The following is a 22,760-nucleotide window of genomic DNA, read 5'->3' as shown; positions in this document are numbered from 1 at the left end:
TTAGACCTCTGTCCTTCGTGCTTTTTGCCCGTTTTCACGGCTCCCAGTGCTCTGATTCTTGATTCCGTTTGCTGCTTTGCCCGACGGCCGGGCTTGGTCTCTGCCGGCCGGCCGGGCAAATTATCCCTGCAACCTTCCCTTTCACGTTTGCTGCTCCGCCCGACGGCTGGGCTTGGTCTCCGCCGTCCGGCCGGGCAAATTATCCCTGCAACCTTCCCTTTCACATTTGTTGCTCCACCCAACGGCCGGGCTTGGTCTCTGCCGGCCGGCCGGGCAAATTATCCCTGCAACCTTCCCTTTCACGTTTGCTGCTCCGCCCGACGGCCGGGCTTGGTCTCCGCCGTCCAGCCGGGTGGTGTGTTGTCCCTTCTAGGTATTTAGGTTTCATTTTGCATACCGCCCGACGGCCGAACTTGTTCTCCGCCATCCGGCGGTGTCTCATTGATTTACCATTTATTCCGTTACTTGGCTGTCTTACGGCTAGCCCCATCATCATTCATTTCCTGGGCAAGCCTCAATTCGTGTTTGCGGGATACTTGCGTGGACTCAATTGGGGTGCAGAATTCCAGCTACACATCTGAGAATCACGGTAACAGCGCTGTGCGCTGCCTACTTGTTTTAAATGTGATAGACGATTATAGAATTCTAAAACATGTGTTTTGTATTATAGATTTCCTTGTACAGCATTGGTGTTGGCATCGGATTATAGTCAAGTTCATTTGATTACCTCATCAATCCAGAAGTCTTATACAACAAACTGAGCTTTAGGTCATTAGTAATACATGTTCTTAGTAAAAGGAGAGTTGTCACTATTCTGTGTTTTATTACTCCAGTAATAGCTCAAGACGTACTCCCACAACTCCTACACATCTGTTCTGAGGCCTAGACAAAACATTCGTGGTATGTAATGGTCATTTACAGAAAATAAGAGACATATGTGTATTAGAATCTGTTGTTAGATAACTTGTATATTTCTTTCAGCCCCACGTCTACCAGAAACCCTTACAGTGTTGTTACACCTTCACGCAGAAGATTACAGCCAAGCTTTATTTTTCTCTTCCCAACCTTTCCTTGTTTTGTCTCCCTGTTTTCCCCTGGCGAGCCTCTCGATACTCTAGTGTTTGATAGAGTCGGAAGGCCGTAGGGGAAGGCTGTGGATTACTCTTCGGATTCCTGATGCTCCTGTGGAACCTGCCTGGAAATCATTACACTCGGTGAGTGAGGCCTTCCTGCGGGGTGTCGCTCTCGGTGACTCTCCTGCTGCTGACAGCTGAGCAACGTTCGACTTGCCTCTCTCGCTTGGACTCCACTGCCACTGGAGCCTCATGGAGGGCTTTCCCTGCTGGCTGAGATGGGACCGTGTGGACCGTGCGGGGCTTTGCAGAAGCTGCGCAAAGGCGTCGCTGAGGAACTGCCAACGGACTCACAGCCAAGTCGATCATGTAGCCTCCGCAGGTGGTGTCATGGTCTGGACGTCCTCCCCGTCTGGACTCGGGTGCCCCATTTTCGTCTGCCGATCTTGGTGGCGGACAGTCTTCAGCCGTAACCTTCGTGCTTCCTGCGTCTGACGTGGAGCGGCGGCCGAGACATCTCTCCCACTCGGACCCCTTTTGCACGGGGACTCCGTCGAGGCCCTTGTCCCCTGGACTGCCACGTGACTGCGTGGGCTGTGCGGGATGTTGCGCAGGCCACGCTTAGGGTTGCTGTGGAACTCTAGACAGGGCCACGGTCAAGTCATGTGTAGTCCCCAAGGGCGGATCGCCCAATGGCCGGGTGTGCTCGACTTCGGCAGGCTTTGGATAGACGGTGTACAGACTGTTCCTGGGCGATTCGCCTCTCTGAGCTCCGGTTGTTCTGGGTGAGTGGATTTACTCGGGTGGTGTGATGCTCCTTAGTGGTGATGTACCTGGATGGTGGTAACAAGATGATAGTTTTCTTCAGTGGGCAGACAGGCGGCGATCTTCTGTCGGGGTGACTTGAGGGAGTGAGAAGGACTTGAGGGACTTCGTGACACTGCTCCGTTGTCTGAAGGCTGGTGCGCTGCGAGGTGTGATGCTATCGATACCAAGCAGCCGGTGACAGGTGAGAGGAGGGTCGAACTGTGAAGCAAGGAGCTGGGACGCAGACTGCGCTGCTAGCGGCTTACAGTAGGTCCTCCTGCGGAGCTGTCTCCAGTGACGTCTCTGCACCCCAGTGGCTGGCTTGTGTGGATGAACACCTTCCTCAGTGCTGGTGTGAGTCCTTGGTCCGGTCGCTCTTCTCTGTTTCATCTTGCGCGCCTGTGGTGGTGGTCTGCCCTGTGGCGTTGTGCCACTGTTCTTTCCTCCTTTGCGGAATGGCATCGTGCCACACACTTCTCCTTCTTCCGACCAGGTTTTTCCTTGGATGTGGCGTCCTGCCACCTGTCTCATGTTTGCTCCACATGGACATTTCACTGGTCGCGTTGCTCTTGAGATGGTCTTCCTTTTCTTTTGCGGACCTATTGCAGGCCTGTCCTGTTGGTAGGACTTGCGTGTACGTCTTGGGGACTTCCAGTGGCACCATCCCCTCCTCAGGGATTTCACGGGGTCCCTCTTCTCTTCGCTCGAGGAGCTTCGTGCTTGCGCCGTCTTTGTGGCTGCTTCTTCCTGTCTTCTGGTGTGCTCGTCTGGACTGTTCACTCTGCGTGACAGGCTCCTTTGTCGCTGTGCGCTGTGACGTCCGGTCACGGGCCACTGTGCTGTTGGAGTATCTGTTGCTGTGGTGTCCTGCCATGTGGTGTGTGCAACTCTTCTCTTGCCTTTCTTGGGTCCCTGCCGACTCCGTCTTGAGACAGTGCGAGGGAGGACACTGTGTGGTCTTCGACCCACTGCGGGGCTTCTCGGAGGTCGATGGAGATGTGGATGCTCTCTTCTGGCACTTGGGGTGCCTGTGGTGTGGCTTGCGGTCGTGCCTGTTCACCAGTAGGAGCAGGTGATGCACCCTCTTCACCGGTGGTGGCGTTGGGCAGCCATGTGTGGTGCGTGCTCTGCACCAGTCTTTCTGGCGCTTTTCCTGGGGGCAGTTCCCTGAAGACGTTGCTGTCTTGGCTGGTCGTCCTCTTCTTGCTAGTGGGAGTTGTCTTTGGTGTTGTCACTAGAGCTTGGACAGTGCGTGCCTGGGATGGAGAAGCTTTTCTGGTGGCCTTTGGTGATGTGCCATGGTCTTTCTTCCTTTCAAAGTCTGGGCAGCCCGTTGGGGTGGTGTGCCATGCACCCTGTCCATCTTTGTGTGTGTCATTTGGTCTCAGCGTATTACTTGTCTTTGCCGTCTTTTGCTTCTTGGCACGTTCCTGTGCTGGGGTAGCCCTGGGCCTTTGGCATCTCTTTGCTAGGTGTGGGTTTCTTGTGTGTGCATCCATGTGGCACATTGGGTATGCTGCATAGGGACAGAGACACTGTAGACCTCTCATGTGCCCTTTTCTTGCAGGGCAGCTGGGTGCAGTCAGTTCTGGTACTGGCTGTGCTTTGCAACCTCAGTTTCCATTGAGCGAGTGCGGTGCAGAGCTGTAGACGACCATGTTTTCGCTTGTTGTTTGAGGTGGTGTCGGATGCTGCCTCCTGTTGACGCGCTACCTTTCCTCTCCCTGGGCGTTGCGTGCTCAGGCTGCGCTGCTGTGGGTCTTTGGTTGGGCTGTTCTGACTGGCCTCATCAGTCTCTTTCCCTTGTGTTACGGTAGGACAGTTCCAACAGGGACATTGCAGACTATGCTTCCTTTACCTAGTCCAGTGCAGCAACGGTTCTCATGCTGTCATAGCTGCCAAGGTTTCAGATTGCTATGTGTGACATTTTTATATTATGAGTGACATTTCAATGGCTATGAGTGACACTTTCTCACACGCAAAATCAAGCAATGAAGACGAGGGAAACACATAAATATCAGAAATGACAGCCATTTGAGCAATAGAAACGCTAAAAAGATCTTAAAACTACCCCAAAGCACCAGAAATTGAACCACAATAACTGGAGATAGAATGTGTGACTGCAGTTCTCAGTAACGGAGGGCAGGCAGGCCCTGCAGCTGCTCAGAAGAGGACCGTATTGATCTGATCATCATGACTGTGCCATAGCGTATAAAACCTTTATAGCCTTGCATATTCACAGTGCATTCTGAAGCAGACTGGGACCTCGCAGCGCTATAATACAGTTGCCACTGTTTACCATTATGCCAACCAGTACTGTATTGTGTTTTTATCTGGTTAGACACAAAACGTGTGCAGCAATTGCATTAAAATTGAGCAGCACAATATCATATTTCATGGTTTACTGACAGCTTGGCTTTTGGACTCTGTTGCAGCTGGAAATCACCACACATCATTCACACACATACATAATATTAATTTTAACTGCGAAACAAGTTAACCCCTGGCATTTTCGAAGAATAGCAGGCCTCTTGTTTAAACTAACTGGAGTCATTGCAGTGACCTAATACATAGCTGTCAAAGTTTGAGACTGCGTATGTGACATAGCCATATATTCAGTCTTCTTACGTGTGACATATAAATGTCTTATGTGTAGCACTTTTACTGATGCATGTGGGAGAAGCAAGTACTGAATAGAGATCAACAGTTATGCCTATTTAGTAAGACAAATGACCCCTTTTGTGGTATGAAACCTGCCTCAAAACATCCCAATGCTCCTAAAGTATTACAAGATCACAGACCTACTTTCTTTTGATAACAGGGACACCTGGCAGATATATTTGGCATCGTAATAACCAATAAAAGACATGTTTTGGGAGCATGACTATAGTTTAATGAAGTTGAATGTTATGTCTTGTACACATTTCAATTAAAACTAATGGTTTGTTAAGCCAAACAGTTAATCAATGACAACGCCTAGTAATCTCAGAGATTCGCCACCAAAAAAACTTGGAACTCCTGCGCCACTTTCATGAAAGCGACATCACCCATCACCACTGCTACATTGAACCAGGTTATAACGTAAGTATTTTAAAGTAATGATTCACATAAACAGCGATACTTGAGTTTCCTTTAAGAATACCTGCGTTTGTCAGTTGCAAGAGAAAACTATCAGACGGTGGCGCTTTGCAGAAGATTAGTGAGAGATCATGTGTCGTGGCCTTGGCATTAGTAAAACAGTGTCAAGTCAACCTTTAAGCCAGTTAAGCCAAATCGTTGCATCAGCCGCCCCCCCCCCCCCCGCTCTGAGGAAACTGTTGTGCCGTGAATGTTGTGTGCAGATAAAGGAGGACTCGGGAGGCTCACTGAGGATGATGAGACAGAGCAGCCCTGCAGAATTGCGTGAAATGACTCATGTACTTAAACACACTTACTGAACTTACAGCCTGATTCATGTACGGGCCGTTTTGCGTGTCCCTAATAGCGATTTATAGCGACTCGCTATTGAGGAAACGCAAAAGGGCATTCATGTACTTTTCGGGGAAAAAATAGCGACTCGCACGCGGGCGCTAAAGCCGTTAGCGACCAACTAAAAACGCAGAAAAATCGCTATTCCCGGCTACCTGCGTCGGGATTGCGACTCGCAATCCCGTGCGATCGGGAATGCGACTCGCAATCCCGTGCGATCGGGAATGCGACTCGCAATCCCGTGCGATCGGGAATGCGACTCGCATTCTCGCGCGATCGGGAAAACGGGAAGTCGCTTTCCGAGCACAGTGATGACATCACAACCAGGAAGCAGGCAGGTCCCACCCCCAAACACCACAGTGAGGCAAACCTCCGAGGGAGCAAGTCGGAAAGCAGACGCTAAACCAGCGATAGCGACTTCACAACCGCCTGTAATAGCGACATATCTGCTGCCATGTCTGAGGAACCTGTCCCTGGCCCCAGCAACAGCGCAGGACGAAAGCGAAAGCTGAAGTTCTCAGAGCAGGAGCTCGAGAACCTAATTGAAGGGGTGGTGGCCAACCATGACAGGCTCTTCGGAATCAACTCCAGAAAGGTCCCAGAGCAAGACAAGCGGAGGATCTGGCTGGGAATAGCCTCCAGCGTGAACTCGGTGGGTGTGGCCGATAGGTCATTGGAGGAGCTGAAGAAGCGCTGGTATGACCTCCGAGGTCGTGCCAAGGAGAGGGTGGCGGAGCGCCTTGGAGAGGCATCGGGCACTGGAGGTGGCGGACCGACAGTCCCACCCAACACACCCTTGGAGGACCAGGTCGAGAACACCCTTGAGAGGGAGGCGTGCGTTGGCGTCACCCCTCTGGACTCCTCCCGCCCCACCCAAGACACCCAAGGTAAGTGGCATGCGACTGCGACCCTGTCCCCTATGACCGTCCCTGACCAAATAGGCTCACTTATTGGCCCTTAGTCATGCCTTTGTTGCGCATCAGGGAATGCCCTGAAGCATTGTGGGAGATGTAGTATGTCCACAATGTAGTAGTACCACAATGCAGCCAGACAGGTCCCAAAGTACGCAAATCCACAGCCATCCAGGGAATGTCACCCAGCATGCATGTAACATCAGCACGTCTGACAGTCACATGCAACTAATGAGTATCCACTTACCCTCACAGGTGGTGCAGAAAGCAGTGACAGCGAGAGGCTGCAGATAGATGAGGAGGCCCAGGATGAGGAATCTCAACCGGAAACCCAGGCACCAGCCCCTGCCGCTGCAACAACAGCAGCAGCCAGGCCCCCCACCATTGCGGCATCTGCATCTGCCGTCCCACCCGCAGCCAAGGCCAGGCCCCCCACCGTTGCTGCATCTGGATCTGCCGTCCCACACGCAGCCAAGGCCAGGCCCCCCACCGTTGCTGCATCTGGATCTGCCGTCCCACCCGCAGCCAAGGCCAGGCCCCCCACCGTTGCTGCATCTGGATCTGCCGTCCCCCGCGCAGCCAGAGCCAGGCACCCCACTAATGTGCCTCCAGTCCCTGCCGCACCAGCAACGCCTGCTGCAACACCACCTGCAGCTGGTGCTACGAGATCTGGGCCTGCGACAGCGGCAACACAGCGGCCAATCAGCAGGAGGGGCAATGGACATCGCTATGCCTGTATGAGCGTAGAGAGACGCATGCTCCGGATCCACCAGCGCCAGTCACAGCACCAAGGTGCCATCCAGCTCCAGCTGCACAAAATTGGGGGCAATGTGGCGGGAGTTGGAGACCGCATGGACCGCATGACGGCGGCCATGGGCCGCATGACTGCAGCCATGGAGGAGAACACTTCTGCGCTGATCAAGCACCGCAGTGTAGCGAGCCGGCGCCACCACCAGCTGATGAGCCGGCTGTCCGCCTATAGCAGGTCGAATTATGTGGCAGCAAATGCCACCACCCAGTTGTCGCGGCGCTCACTCACACAGCAGCACCAACTAGTGCAGTGCTGTAAGGACATCACCAGGGTCCTGGAGCACCTAACCACCGCGGTAACGGCACTACACACACCTGCGCTACCGGCCACTGTAGGGGGCGACGATGCCAGTGAGGGTGCCTCCAGCGTGAGTGGCCAATCGGCCACACTGGTCCCGCCACCTAGGCGCAGCACCAGGGCAACGCCTGGTACAGGTGCCCAGGAAGAGGAAGAGCCTCAGAGGCGCTTGGGCATTACGCGCAGGAGGCGCCATTGACACTGTCTGCATTACACTGGCACAGGCTGACGCTAAGCCTGCCATGTACATGCACACTGCAGTGTGAAGGAATACTGTTATTTGTAAATAGTTGGACTTATTACCTTTTTCTTGTGAATGAAACAAATATATTTATTTTGCTGCACACATTAGCCTTGTGTAATCATTACATTTTGCATGCAATTGTGATATGTGGTGTGGGGGAAGAGGGTGGGCTAGAAATTGTTCACTGTGATGTGGTTGCGACGTCTGTGGCCTTCAGCTGGGTTCTCCCCGCGTGCATGGTGCACATGTGCTGGTGGCCGGTCGTCCCCTTCAGATTCACTGCCTGAGATGTCAACAGGTATCCGGCGCTTGGTTGCAATGTTATGGAGCATTGCACAGACAGCCACAATGCGGCAGCACGCAGCAGGACTGTAATACATGGCCCCACCTGTCTTGTGCAGTATAGGGAACCTGCTCTTGAGCAGGCCAAATGTCCTTTCTATACAGTTCCTTGTCCGGATGTGCGCAACATTGTAGCGCCGTTGCTGAGGTGTGGCAGGGTTGAGGTAAGGGGTCAGGAGGTATTCCCGTAGGGCGTAGCCACTGTCACCTGAATGAGAGGAGCAGATGTTGATTGCCTGTGCAGCGCAGTGACTTCATTGCAATGTGACATTGTCGACAAAGTGTACTTACCAAGTAGGTGTCCTTCCCCAAACTCTCCTCTGAGCAGTCGTGTGTGGAGTCCACTGTGCCCGAAGATAAAGGAATCATGGGTACTCCCTGGGTACTGTGCGACAATGTCAGTGATGATGGTCTTGGCATTGCAGACCATCTGTATGTTGAGGGAGTGGTAGGACTTCCGGTTGCGGTACATATACTCCGTGGCAGCTGGTGGGCAGATGGCGACGTGGGTACAGTCGATGCAGCCGAGGACATGGGGAAAATGGGCTACATTGTAAAATTGTAGTTTTGTCAGGTCCAATTCCTGTTGGCTCGTGGGAAATGTGATGTGGCGGTGGAGCTGGGTGAGCATGGCGTCAACGAAAGTGTGGAGGCAGCGTGACATGGTGGGCTGGGATATCCCCCCAGCAGCCGCTACTATGCCCTGGAAACTGCCGGAGGCCAGGAGGTGCAGGCTGCACAATACCTGCACATGTGTAGGCACAGAATTGTTTCGCCTTGTTGGGTGCTGCATGAGGGGGTCAAGTTCTTGTATCAGCCAGGTGATCATTTCCCCATTCAGCCTGTATTTGGCATAAATCTGTTCTCTGGTTTGGCCCAGCAAGGTGACCCGCTGCCGGTAAATCCTTTCCTGCCTCATGCGTCTCCTCCGTGCTGCTCGCTGTAGCCTTCGCCTCCTCACCACCATGTACATTCCTGGCATTGTGGAACGCCTAATGCTGCTGCTGAATGTCCTTATGTGTGATTGGTCAGGCCTGGACCTGTTGGTGATTGGCCAACTGTTTTTCAAATTTTACTTAATCATGGCTTTTATGGTTACCACCTGCTTTGAGTTGTCCTTAAATTGCGCCGCGCAAACGTGCGATTTTGGGGTTTTTCGCTATTGTATTTTTTTCATGAATGCCGATAGAGACAATATTGCGTTTCGCTATTATTTTCGCAGATTCCGTGGTTGGTCGCTATTTCCGTATCGCTAATGCTCGACTACCGGGAATCTGCGACTATTATTGCGTAATCGCTATTGTAATCGCTATTCTGTGTTTGCGAAATCGCTATTTTGTTCTTGAATGCCAATCCCGTATTTTGCACCCGCAATTCCATTTTCGCAGCCATTGCGGGCGCTATTTCGCTTCATGAATCAGGCTGTTAGTTCAGAGACTCTTCCCGTCTGTGACCGTCCCGTCCGGCTGCTCACAGGGACCCGACCTGCGGCCTGCAGCACTGCATGATTCACTCTGCAGCAGCAGTCTTCTTTCTCCCAGACACTGCTGCTGGGATGTAACTCTCTCGAGTCGCCCCCCTGCTCTGATAGCAATGCGCGCCCCCGCGCCGATCACGATGCCGCCTCTTGCGCGGCCATGAGAGCAGAGGACGACTTCGACTCACTCAGATTGAGTCCCCCGCGCTAATGCCTCAATAAATGTGAATCTTCTTCTTCCGAACGTGATGGCACTGCACACATCCGGGTAATACCCCAGGCGCCCCCATGGTGTGCAGTGCCACTGACTGTCAGCCAGGCAGTAGCATTGACTGAGAGGGCAGCCCCCGCGCCCCCATTTACATGATTGACAGCAGTGTCAAGTGAAAGGGTCATTAAAGCTGCAGTCTGGAGCCAGGCATGGTGAATTGACACAGCAGGGTGGGCAGTCAGATGCGTGTCATTGTTTTTGTAACACTCTCTGACACTCCAGCTGAGAGCAGATCTGGATTCACTATTGATCAGCCCAGGCTGCGAGGCAGAAGCACGTCTCTCGGAGGCTGCAGCAGAGCCGGGGCCGACTAGTGGCAAAATGCGTGACAATGCATTTCAGCGCGGTGATGCGGAGGGAGCACCGCAGTGAAATGCGTGAGTGTCACACCTGATGTGTGACACTTGGCAGGACTGCACAGCAGCTGCAGCAGCTGCTGTGTAATTTTTCCTCTGGGGCTGACTTTTTGAAAGGAAGTTTCTTTAATCCTTGCAGGGCCTGACTTGCCTGTCCTGCAGAGTGTTGTTGTAGGGAGGGCTTGAGCTGTAGTCACTATGGCTGTAGGGAGGGCTTGAGCTGTAGTCACTATGGCTGTAGGGAGGGCTTGAGCTGTGGTCACTATGGCTGTAGGGAGGGCTTGAGCTGTGGTCACTATGGCTGTAGGGAGGGTTGAGCTGTGGTCACTATGGCTGTAGGGAGGGCTTGAGCTGTGGTCACTATGGCTGTAGGGAGGGCTTGAGCTGTGGTCACTATGGCTGTAGGGAGGGCTTGAGCTGTGGTCACTATGGCTGTAGGGAGGGCTTGAGCTGTGGTCACTATGGCGGTAGGGAGGGCTTGAGCTGTGGTCACTATGGCGGTAGGGAGGGCTTGAGCTGTGGTCACTATGGCTGTAGGGAGGGCTTGAGCTGTGGTCACCATGGCTGTAGGGAGGGCTTGAGGTGTGGTCACTATGGCTGTAGGGAGGGCTTGAGCTGTGGTCACTATGGCTGTAGGGAGGGCTTGAGCTGTAGTCACTATGGCTGTAGGGAGGGCTTGAGCTGTGGTCACTATGGCTGTAGGGAGGGCTTGAGCTGTGGTCACTATGGCTGTAGGGAGGGCTTGAGCTGTGGTCACTATGGCTGTAGGGAGGGCTTGAGCTGTGGTCACTATGGCTGTAGGGAGGGCTTGAGCTGTGGTCACTATGGCTGTAGGGAGGGCTTGAGCTGTGGTCACTATGGCTACCACAGCTCTCCTGGGGCTGCTGGCCTGTCATTGGGAAGGGCGTAACTTAACTTCCTGCCTCCCCCTCAAGAGATAGACACACTGTTGCAGTCCTTACGCCATGTCACGTAAACGCAGCCGCCGCAGTAGTGAATCCAACAGCCTTCTAACACTCGGCAGCGCATCATGACTTCTGCGCAGTGTGTAGAGTGGTACAGTTCAGCACATGTCTGTCCAGTGCTTTATTTGAGCCAGCTGTGCCACAGATGCGCCACCCTGGCCAGCTCGTGGCCTGCACTCCCGCTGCTTGCTCAAATGACTGCTACTTTAACATAATGTACTATAGCCCGGTGATCATGAGGAAGAAGCGGCAGCGCTATGATGCGTGACTTTGCATTTTAGTGCAGTGATGCGGATCCCCGCACTAAAATGCGTTAGTCTAACGCCTGATGTGTGACACTTGGCAGGGCTGGACCTATGCTACATTTGATTGGATCTGGTGTTTAAAACTCACTGGTATTTTCCTCTGTTTTCTTTCCTATGTACCACGCTGTGGATTTTAAAAACCTGCAAATAAATTATTTTAAAAATAAATAAGCTGCCCAGTTTAAATGCTCATATATTCATTGAAATACAGATATATTCTTTGAAATACAGACTGCCACTTCCAGTTGTCACCTTTCTGTAATCACTCAACTTTGCCGCAACTTCAACAAGCCTGAAATACCTTTCCCTCGAGGACCGGGCGACATAGCTTGAGGTCCGACTTCGTTGACAAGCCCGCTGCTGCAGCCTGGACGGAGCAAACATGGCAGCTCGACCTGGGTGGGCTGAGTAGGGGCCTCATAGCAAGTGGATGGATGACCTGGGCTGGGCTCTGGAGAGCTCATTGAGACGAGGATCAGTGTATGCCGATGATGGATTCTCTTGCCCCTGAGGCTGTGGGGCAGTCGAGAGCCTCTGCCTGCCATCGTCTACCCAGAGGAGTTTGATTTGTTTTGACTGGTCCGATGCAGTCTGACAGCAGGCGAGGCCCCCCTGCTAGCTGGGGCTGGAGCCGTTGCCCCCTCGAGGAGACGAGTCAGAGAACAGTGGTTGCCGAGAAAGAGGAGAGCCTCGGGTCGAGGGCCCCCTGCTAACAGGCAATGAGTCCTTCCCTCCAGATAGGAAGCGAGACGTACTGGGGCCAGTGGTGAGATACGAGAGCCTCAGAGGCCTAGTTACACAGGTCCTATCGTTAGTTCCGGATGCAAAAGCCTTTCCCAATGAGACTCCCTCTGGCAATAATTTGCTCACTTCCAATGGACGCAGCTGTCCTCCATGACAAAAAGGCTCCCGTCGATGGCGCTATGAGACACAGAGGGATGGGTAAGTGACTTGCCAATCACCCCAGTCTCACTCCTTTTTCTTCTTTTTTATTTTTATTGTTGTTACGATCAGATAGAGAGCGCCCGCAGTGCGCACCACAGGGCGTCTATCGTGAGCCGAATGACAATTGGTGCAACGCCTCATTTTTATGCCCACACTGCTTGTTAGCGAACGATGTTTGGTCGTGTATCACCTGCAGTCCCTGCCCCATCGGACGTCTAATCTGCTAGCAGTCTGGTCCGAGGGCTTTGGCCTGACTCCTTGTTGAACACCTCATTGAACACTGTGCAATTTGTGTGGCTGAACTTTCTTTGAGGCAGATAAATGGATGTGAGATAGAACTGTCGAAATAGGTGCCCATTTTCCTTTGTCTAAAAAATACAGTTGATGGACAGAATGTAGAACAATGTCATACATTTATCCCAGTACAAAGATTTGGGCCTAAATCCATCGTTTGTTTGCACTCCACACCACCCTGGGTTAGACACTGGCTATATGCAAATCAGCTCTGGCCCTGTGCCTCATGGGAACAGTCCAGTCCGAACTACCAAGCCATGTCTTTCCCAGACCGGAATCAAGCATCCAAGGACCAGTTTCTGGCTATCAGCCATCATTCAGCCTGGATAGCTTGACTCCAGTGGTGTGGAGAGCATGGGACTCACGTCTGAGCATACCCAGCCCACTCGGGGTGAAAATTGCAAAAAACACAGTTGATGGACAGAATGAAGAACAATGTCATACATTCATCCCAGTACAAAGATCTGGGCCTAAATCCATCGTTTTTTTGCACTCCACACCACCCTGGGTTAGACACTGGCTATATGAAAATCAGCTCTGACCCTGTGCCTCATGGGAACAGTCCAGTCCGAACTACCAAGCCATGTCTTTCCCAGACCGGAATCAAGCATCCAAGGATCGGTTTCTGGCTATCAGCCTTCATCAGCCTGGATAGCTTGACTCCAGTGGTGTGGAGAGCATGGGACTCACGTCTGAGCATACCCAGCCCACTCGGGGTGAAAATTGCAAAAAACACAGTTGATGGACAGAATGTAGAACAATGTCATACATTCATCCCAGTACAAAGATCTGGGCCTAAATCCATCGTTTTTGTGCACTCCACACCACCCTGGGTTAGACACTGGCTATATGCAAATCAGCTCTGACCCTGTGTCCTCATGGGAACAGTCCAGTCCGAACTACCAAGCCATGTCTTTCCCAGACTGGAATCAAGCATCCAAGGACCGGTTTCTGGCTATCAGCCTTCATCAGCCTAGATAGCTTGACTCCAGTGGTGTGGAGAGCATGGGACTCACGTCTGAGCATACCCAGCCCACTCGGGGTGAAAATTGCAAAAAATACAGTTGATGGACAGAATGTAGAACAATGTCATACATTCATCCCAGTACAGAGATCTGGGCATAAATCCATCGTTTTTTTGCACTCCACACCACCCTGGGTTAGACACTGGCTATATGCAAATCAGCTCTGACCCTGTGCCTCATGGGAACAGTCCAGTCCGAACTACCAAGCCATGTTTTTCCCAGACCGGAATCAAGCATCCACGGACAGGTTTCTGGCTATCAGCCTTCATCAGCCTGGATAGCTTGACTCCAGTGGTGTGGAGAGCATGGGACTCACGTCTGAGCATACCCAGCCCACTCGGGGTGAAAATTGCTAAAAACACAGTTGATGGACAGAATGTAGAACAATGTCATACATTCATCCCAGTACAAAGATCTGGGCCTAAACCCATCGTTTTTTTGCACTCCACACCACCCTGGGTTAGACACTGGCTATAAGCAAATCAGCTCTGACCCTGTGCCTCATGGGAACAGTCCAGTCCGAACTACCAAGCCATGTCTTTCCCAGACCGGAATCAAACATCCAAGGACCGGTTTCTGGCTATCAGCCTTCATCAGCCTGGATAGCTTGACTCCAGTGGTGTGGAGAGCATGGGACTCACGTCAGAGCATACCCTCCCACTCGGGGGTGAAAATTGCAAAAAACACAGTTGATGGACAGAATGTAGAACAATGTCATACATTCATCCCAGTACAAAGGTCTGGGCCTAAATCCATCGTTTTTTTGCACTCCACACCACCCTGGGTTAGACACTGGCTATATGAAAATCAGCTCTGACCCTGTGCCTCATGGGAACAGTCCAGTCCGAACTACCAAGCCGTGTCTTTACCAGACCGGAACCAAACATCCAAGGACCGGTTTCTGGCTATCAGCCTTCATCAGCCTGGATAGCTTGACTCCAGTGGTGTGGAGAGCATGGGACTCACGTCTGAGCATACCCAGCCCACTCGGGGTGAAAATTGCAAAAAACACAGTTGATGGACAGAATGTAGAACAATGTCATACATTCATCCCAGTACAAAGGTCTGGGCCTAAATCCATTGTTTTTTTTGCACTCCACACCACCCTGGGTTAGACACTGGCTATATGCAAATCAGCTCTTCCCCTGTGCCTCTTGGGAACAGTCCAGTCCGAACTACCAAGCCATGTCTTTCCCAGACTGGAATCAAGCATCCAAGGACCGGTTTCTGGCTATCAGCCTTCATCAGCCTAGATAGCTTGACTCCAGTGGTGTGGAGAGCATGGGACTCACGTCTGAGCATACCCAGCCCACTCGGGGTGAAAATTGCAAAAAATACAGTTGATGGACAGAATGTAGAACAATGTCATACATTCATCCCAGTACAGAGATCTGGGCATAAATCCATCGTTTTTTTGCACTCCACACCACCCTGGGTTAGACACTGGCTATATGCAAATCAGCTCTGACCCTGTGCCTCATGGGAACAGTCCAGTCCGAACTACCAAGCCATGTTTTTCCCAGACCGGAATCAAGCATCCACGGACAGGTTTCTGGCTATCAGCCTTCATCAGCCTGGATAGCTTGACTCCAGTGGTGTGGAGAGCATGGGACTCACGTCTGAGCATACCCAGCCCACTCGGGGTGAAAATTGCTAAAAACACAGTTGATGGACAGAATGTAGAACAATGTCATACATTCATCCCAGTACAAAGATCTGGGCCTAAACCCATCGTTTTTTTGCACTCCACACCACCCTGGGTTAGACACTGGCTATAAGCAAATCAGCTCTGACCCTGTGCCTCATGGGAACAGTCCAGTCCGAACTACCAAGCCATGTCTTTCCCAGACCGGAATCAAACATCCAAGGACCGGTTTCTGGCTATCAGCCTTCATCAGCCTGGATAGCTTGACTCCAGTGGTGTGGAGAGCATGGGACTCACGTCAGAGCATACCCTCCCACTCGGGGGTGAAAATTGCAAAAAACACAGTTGATGGACAGAATGTAGAACAATGTCATACATTCATCCCAGTACAAAGGTCTGGGCCTAAATCCATCGTTTTTTTGCACTCCACACCACCCTGGGTTAGACACTGGCTATATGAAAATCAGCTCTGACCCTGTGCCTCATGGGAACAGTCCAGTCCGAACTACCAAGCCGTGTCTTTACCAGACCGGAACCAAACATCCAAGGACCGGTTTCTGGCTATCAGCCTTCATCAGCCTGGATAGCTTGACTCCAGTGGTGTGGAGAGCATGGGACTCACGTCTGAGCATACCCAGCCCACTCGGGGTGAAAATTGCAAAAAACACAGTTGATGGACAGAATGTAGAACAATGTCATACATTCATCCCAGTACAAAGGTCTGGGCCTAAATCCATTGTTTTTTTTGCACTCCACACCACCCTGGGTTAGACACTGGCTATATGCAAATCAGCTCTTCCCCTGTGCCTCTTGGGAACAGTCCAGTCCGAACTACCAAGCCATGTCTTTCCCAGACCGGAATCAAGCATCCAAGGACCGGTTTCTGGCTATCAGCCTTCATCAGCCTGGATAGCTTGACTCCAGTGGTGTGGAGAGCATGGGACTCATGTCTGAGCATACCCAGCCCACTCAGGGTAAAAATTGCAAAAAACACAGTTGATGGACAGAATGTAGAACAATGTCATACATTCATCCCAGTACAAAGATCTGGGCCTAAATCCATCATTTTTTTGCACTCCACACCACCCTGGGTTAGACACTGGCTATATGCAAATCAGCTCTGACCCTGTGTCCTCATGGGAACAGTCCAGTCCGAACTACCAAGCCATGTCTTTCCCAGACCGGAATCAAGCATCCAAGGACCGGTTTCTGGCTATCAGCCTTCATCAGCCTGGATAGCTTGACTCCAGTGGTGTGGAGAGCATGGGACTCATGTCTGAGCATACCCAGCCCACTCGGGGTGAAAATTGCAAAAAACAGTTGATGGACAGAATGTAGAACAAAGTCATACATTCATCCCAGTACAAAAATCTGGGCCTAAATCCATCATTTTTTTGCACTCCACACCACCCTGGGTTAGACACTGGCTATATGCAAATCAGCTCTGACCCTGTGTCCTCATGGGAACAGTCCGGTCCGAACTACCAAGCCATGTCTTTCCCAGACCGGAATCAAACATCCAAGGACCGGTTTCTGGCTATCAGCCTTCATCAGCCTGGATAGCTTGACTCCAGTGGTGTGGAGAGCATGGGACTCACGTCAGAGCATACCCTCCCACTCGGGGGTGAAAATTGCAAAAAACACAGTTGATGGACAGAATGTAGAACAATGTCATACATTCATCCCAGTACAAAGGTCTGGGCCTAAATCCATCGTTTTTTTGCACTCCACACCACCCTGGGTTAGACACTGGCTATATGAAAATCAGCTCTGACCCTGTGCCTCATGGGAACAGTCCAGTCCGAACTACCAAGCCGTGTCTTTACCAGACCGGAACCAAACATCCAAGGACCGGTTTCTGGCTATCAGCCTTCATCAGCCTGGATAGCTTGACTCCAGTGGTGTGGAGAGCATGGGACTCACGTCTGAGCATACCCAGCCCACTCGGGGTGAAAATTGCAAAAAACACAGTTGATGGACAGAATGTAGAACAATGTCATACATTCATCCCAGTACAAAGGTCTGGGCCTAAATCCATTGTTTTTTTTGCACTCCACACCACCCTGGGTTAGACACTGGCTATATGCAAATCAGCTCTTCCCCTGTGCCTCTTGGGAACAGTCCAGTCCGAACTACCAAGCCATGTCTTTCCCAGACCGGAATCAAGCATCCAAGGACCGGTTTCTGGCTATCAGCCTTCATCAGCCTGGATAGCTTGACTCCAGTGGTGTGGAGAGCATGGGACTCATGTCTGAGCATACCCAGCCCACTCAGGGTAAAAATTGCAAAAAACACAGTTGATGGACAGAATGTAGAACAATGTCATACATTCATCCCAGTACAAAGATCTGGGCCTAAATCCATCATTTTTTTGCACTCCACACCACCCTGGGTTAGACACTGGCTATATGCAAATCAGCTCTGACCCTGTGTCCTCATGGGAACAGTCCAGTCCGAACTACCAAGCCATGTCTTTCCCAGACCGGAATCAAGCATCCAAGGACCGGTTTCTGGCTATCAGCCTTCATCAGCCTGGATAGCTTGACTCCAGTGGTGTGGAGAGCATGGGACTCATGTCTGAGCATACCCAGCCCACTCGGGGTGAAAATTGCAAAAAACAGTTGATGGACAGAATGTAGAACAAAGTCATACATTCATCCCAGTACAAAAATCTGGGCCTAAATCCATCATTTTTTTGCACTCCACACCACCCTGGGTTAGACACTGGCTATATGCAAATCAGCTCTGACCCTGTGTCCTCATGGGAACAGTCCGGTCCGAACTACCAAGCCATGTCTTTCCCAGACCGGAATCAAGCATCCAAGGACCGGTTTCTGGCTATTAGCCTTCATCAGCCTGGATAGCTTGACTCCAGTGGTGTGGAGAGCATGGGACTCACGTCTGAGAATACCCTCCCACTCGGGGTGAAAATTGCAAAAAACACAGTTGATGGACAGAATGTAGAACAATGTCATACATTCATCCCAGTACAAAGGTCTGGGCCTGAATCCATCTTTTTTTTTGCACTCCACACCACCTTGGGTTAGACACTGGCTATATGCAAATCTGCTCTGACCCTGTGCCTCATGGGAACATTCCAGTCCGAACTACCAAGCCATGTCTTTCCCAGACCGGAATCAAGAATCCAAGGACCGGTTTCTGGCTATCAGCCTTCATCAGCCTGGATAGCTTTACTCCCGTGGTGTGGAGAGCATGGGACTCATGTCTGAGCATACCCAGCCCACTCGCGGTAAAAATTGCAAAAAACACAGTTGATGGACAGAATGTAGAACAATGTCATACATTCATCCCAGTACAAAGATCTGGGCCTAAATCAATCGTTTTTTTGCACTCCACACCACCCTGGGTTAGACACTGGCTATATGCAAATCAGCTCTGACCCTGTGCCTCATGGGAACAGTCCAGTCCGAACTACCAAGCCATGTCTTTCCCAGACCGGAATCAAGCATCCAAGGACCGGTTTCTGGCTATCAGCCTTCATCAGCCTGGATAGCTTGACTCCAGTGGTGTGGAGAGCATGGGACTCACGTCTGAGCATACCCAGCCCACTTGGGGTGAAAATTGCAAAAAACACAGTTGATGGACAGAATGTAGAACAATGTCATACATTCATCCCAGTACAAAGATCTGGGCCTAAATCCATCGTTTTTTTGCACTCCGCCCCACCCTGGGTTAGACACTGGCTATATGCAAAGCAGCTCTGACCCTGTGCCTCATGGGAACAGTCCAGTCCGAACTACCAAGCCATGTTTTTCCCAGACCGGAATCAAGCATCCAAGGACCGGTTTCTGGCTATCAGCCTTCATCAGCCTGGATAGCTTGACTCCAGTGGTGTGGAGAGCATGGGACTCACGTCTGAGCATACCCAGCCCACTCTGGGTGAAAATTGCAAAAACCACAGTTGATGGACAGAATGTAGAACAATGTCATACATTCATCCCAGTACAAAGGTCTGGGCCTAAATCCATCGTCTTGTTTGCACTCCACACCACCCTGGGTTAGACACTGGCTATATGCAAATCAGCTCTGACCCTGTGCCTCATGGGAACAGTCCAGTCCGAACTACCAAGCCGTGTCTTTACCAGACCAGAATCAAGCATCCAAGGACCGGTTTCTGGCTATCAGCCTTCATCAGCCTGGATAGCTTGACTCCAGTGGTGTGGAGAGCATGGGACTCACGTCTGAGCATACCCATCCCACTCGGGGTGAAAATTGCAAAAAACACAGTTGATGGACAGAATGTAGAACAATGTCATACATTCATCCCAGTACAAAGATCTGGGCTTAAATCCATCTTTTTTTTGCACTCCACACCACCCTGGGTTAGACACTGGCTATATGCACATCAGCTCTGACCCTGTGCCTCATGGGAACAGTCCAGTCCGAACTACCAAGCCATGTCTTTACCAGACCGGAATCAAGCATCCAAGGACCGGTTTCTGGCTATCAGCCTTCATCAGCCTGGATAGCTTGACTCCAGTGGTGTAGAGAGCATGGGACTTACGTCTGAGCATACCCAGCCCACTCGGGGTGAAAATTGCAAAAAACACAGATGATGGACAGAATGTAGAACAGTGTCATACATTCATCCCAGTACAAAGATCTGGGCCTAAATCCATCGTTTTTTTGCACTCCACACCACCCTGGGTTAGACACTGGCTATATGCAAATCAGCTCTGACCCTGTGCCTCATGGGAACAGTCCAGTCCGAACTACCAAGCCATGTCTTTCCCAGACTGGAATCAAGCATCCAAGGACCGGTTTCTGGCTATCAGCCTTCATCAGCCTGGATAGCTTGACTCCAGTGGTGTGGAGAGCATGGGACTCACGTCTGAGCATACCCAGCCCACTCGGGGTGAAAATTGCAAAAAACACAGTTGATGGACAGAATGTAGAACAATGTCATACATTCATCCCAGTACAAAGGTCTGGGCCTAAATCCATCATTTTTTTGCACTCCACACCACCCTGGGTTAGACACTGGCTATATGCAAATCAGCTCTGACCCTCTGCCTCATGGGAACAGTCCAGTCCGAACTACCAAGCCATGTTTTTCCCAGACCGGAATCAAGCATCCACGGACCGGTTTCTGGCTATCAGCCTTCATCAGCCTGGATAGCTTGATTCCAGTGGTGTGGAGAGCATGGGATTCACGTCTGAGCATACCCAGCCCACTTGGGGTGAAAATTGCTAAAGACACAGTTGATGGACAGAATGTAGAACAATGTCATACATTCATCCCAGTACAAAGATCTGGGCCTTAATCCATCGTTTTTTTGCACTCCACACCACCCTGGGTTAGACACTGGCTATAAGCAAATCAGCTCTGACCCTGTGCCTCATGGGAACAGTCCAGTCCGTACTACCAAGCCATGTCTTTCCCAGACCGGAATTAAACATCCAAGGACCGGTTTCTGGCTATCAGCCTTCATCAGCCTGGATAGCTTGACTCCAGTGGTGTGGAGAGCATGGGACTCACGTCAGAGCATACCCTCCCACTCGGGGGTGAAAATTGCAAAAAACACAGTTGATGGACAGAATGTAGAACAATGTCATACATTCATCCCAGTACAAAGGTCTGGGCCTAAATCCATCGTTTTTTTGTACTCCACACCACCCTGGGTTAGACACTGGCTATATGAAAATCAGCTCTGACCCTGTGCCTCATGGGAACAGTCCAGTCCGAACTACCAAGCCGTGTCTTTACCAGACCGGAACCAAACATCCAAGGACCGGTTTCTGGCTATCAGCCTTCATCAGCCTGGATAGCTTGACTCCAGTGGTGTGGAGAGCATGGGACTCACGTCTGAGCATACCCAGCCCTTTGGGGTGAAAATTGCAAAAAACACAGTTGATGGACAGAATGTAGAACAATGTCATACATTCATCCCAGTACAAAGGTCTGGGCCTAAAACCATCGTTTTTTTGCACTCCACACCACCCTGGGTTAGACACTGGCTATATGCAAATCAGCTCTGACCCTGTGCCTCATGGGAACAGTGCAGTCCGAACTACCAAGCCATGTCTTTTCCAGACCGGAATCAAGCATCCACGGACCGGTTTCTGGCTATCAGCCTTCATCAGCCTGGATAGCTTGACTCCAGCGGTGTGGAGAGCATGGGACTCACGTCTGAGCATACCCAGCCCACTCAGGGTGAAAATTGCTAAAAACACAGTTGATGGACAGAATGTAGAACAATGTCATACATTCACCCCAGTACAAGGATCTGGGCCTAAATCCATTGTTTTTTTTGCACTCCACACCACCCTGGGTTAGACACTGGCTATATGCAAATCAGCTCTTCCCCGGTGCCTCTTGGGAACAGTCCAGTCCGAACTACCAAGCCATGTCTTTCCCAGACCGGAATCAAGCATCCAAGGACCGGTTTCTGGCTATCAGCCTTCATCAGCCTGGATAGCTTGACTCCAGTGGTGTGGAGAGCATGGGACTCATGTCTGAGCATACCCAGCCCACTCGGGGTAAAAATTGCAAAAAACACAGTTGATGGACAGAATGTTGAACAATGTCATACATTCATCCCAGTACAAAGATCTAGGCCTAAATCCATCATTTTTTTGCACTCCACACCACCCTGGGTTAGACACTGGCTATATGCAAATCATCTCTGACCCTGTGTCCTCATGGGAACAGTCCAGTCCGAACTACCAAGCCATGTCTTTCCCAGACCGGAATCAAGCATCCAAGGACCGGTTTCTGGCTATCAGCCTTCATCAGCCTGGATAGCTTGACTCCAGTGGTGTGGAGAGCATGGGACTCATGTCTGAGCATACCCAGCCCACTCGGGGTGAAAATTGCAAAACACACAGTTGATGGACAGAATGTAGAACAATGTCATACATTCATCCCAGTACAAACATCTGGGCCTAAATCCATCATTTTTTGCACTCCACACCACCCTGGGTTAGACACTGGCTATATGCAAATCAGCTCTGACACTGTGTCCTCATGGGAACAGTCCGGTCCGAACTACCAAGCCATGTCTTTCCCAGACCGGAATCAAGCATCCAAGGACCGGTTTCTGGCTATTAGCCTTCATCAGCCTGGATAGCTTGACTCCAGTGGTGTGGAGAGCATGGGAGTCACGTCTGAGCATACCCTCCCACTCGGGGTGAAAATTGCAAAAAACACAGGTGATGGACAGAATGTAGAACAATGTCATACATTCATCCCAGTACAAAGGCCTGGGCCTAAATCCATCTTTTTTTTTGCACTCCACACCACCTTGGGTTAGACACTGGCTATATGCAAATCAGCTCTGACCCTGTGCCTCATGGGAACAGTCCAGTCCGAACTACCAAGCCATGTCTTTCCCAGACCGGAATCAAGCATCCAAGGACCGGTTTCTGGCTATCAGCCTTCATCAGCCTGGATAGCTTTACTCCCGTGGTGTGGAGAGCATGGGACTCATGTCTGAGCATACCCAGCCCACTCGGGTGAAAATTGCAAAAAACACAGTTGATGGACAGAATGTAGAACAATGT

This window comes from Lissotriton helveticus, chromosome 3_2, assembly GCF_964261635.1.
Source record: "Lissotriton helveticus chromosome 3_2, aLisHel1.1, whole genome shotgun sequence".
Taxonomy (NCBI): Eukaryota; Metazoa; Chordata; class Amphibia; order Caudata; family Salamandridae; genus Lissotriton; species Lissotriton helveticus.
Note: the sequence above shows the minus strand (reverse complement) of the source record.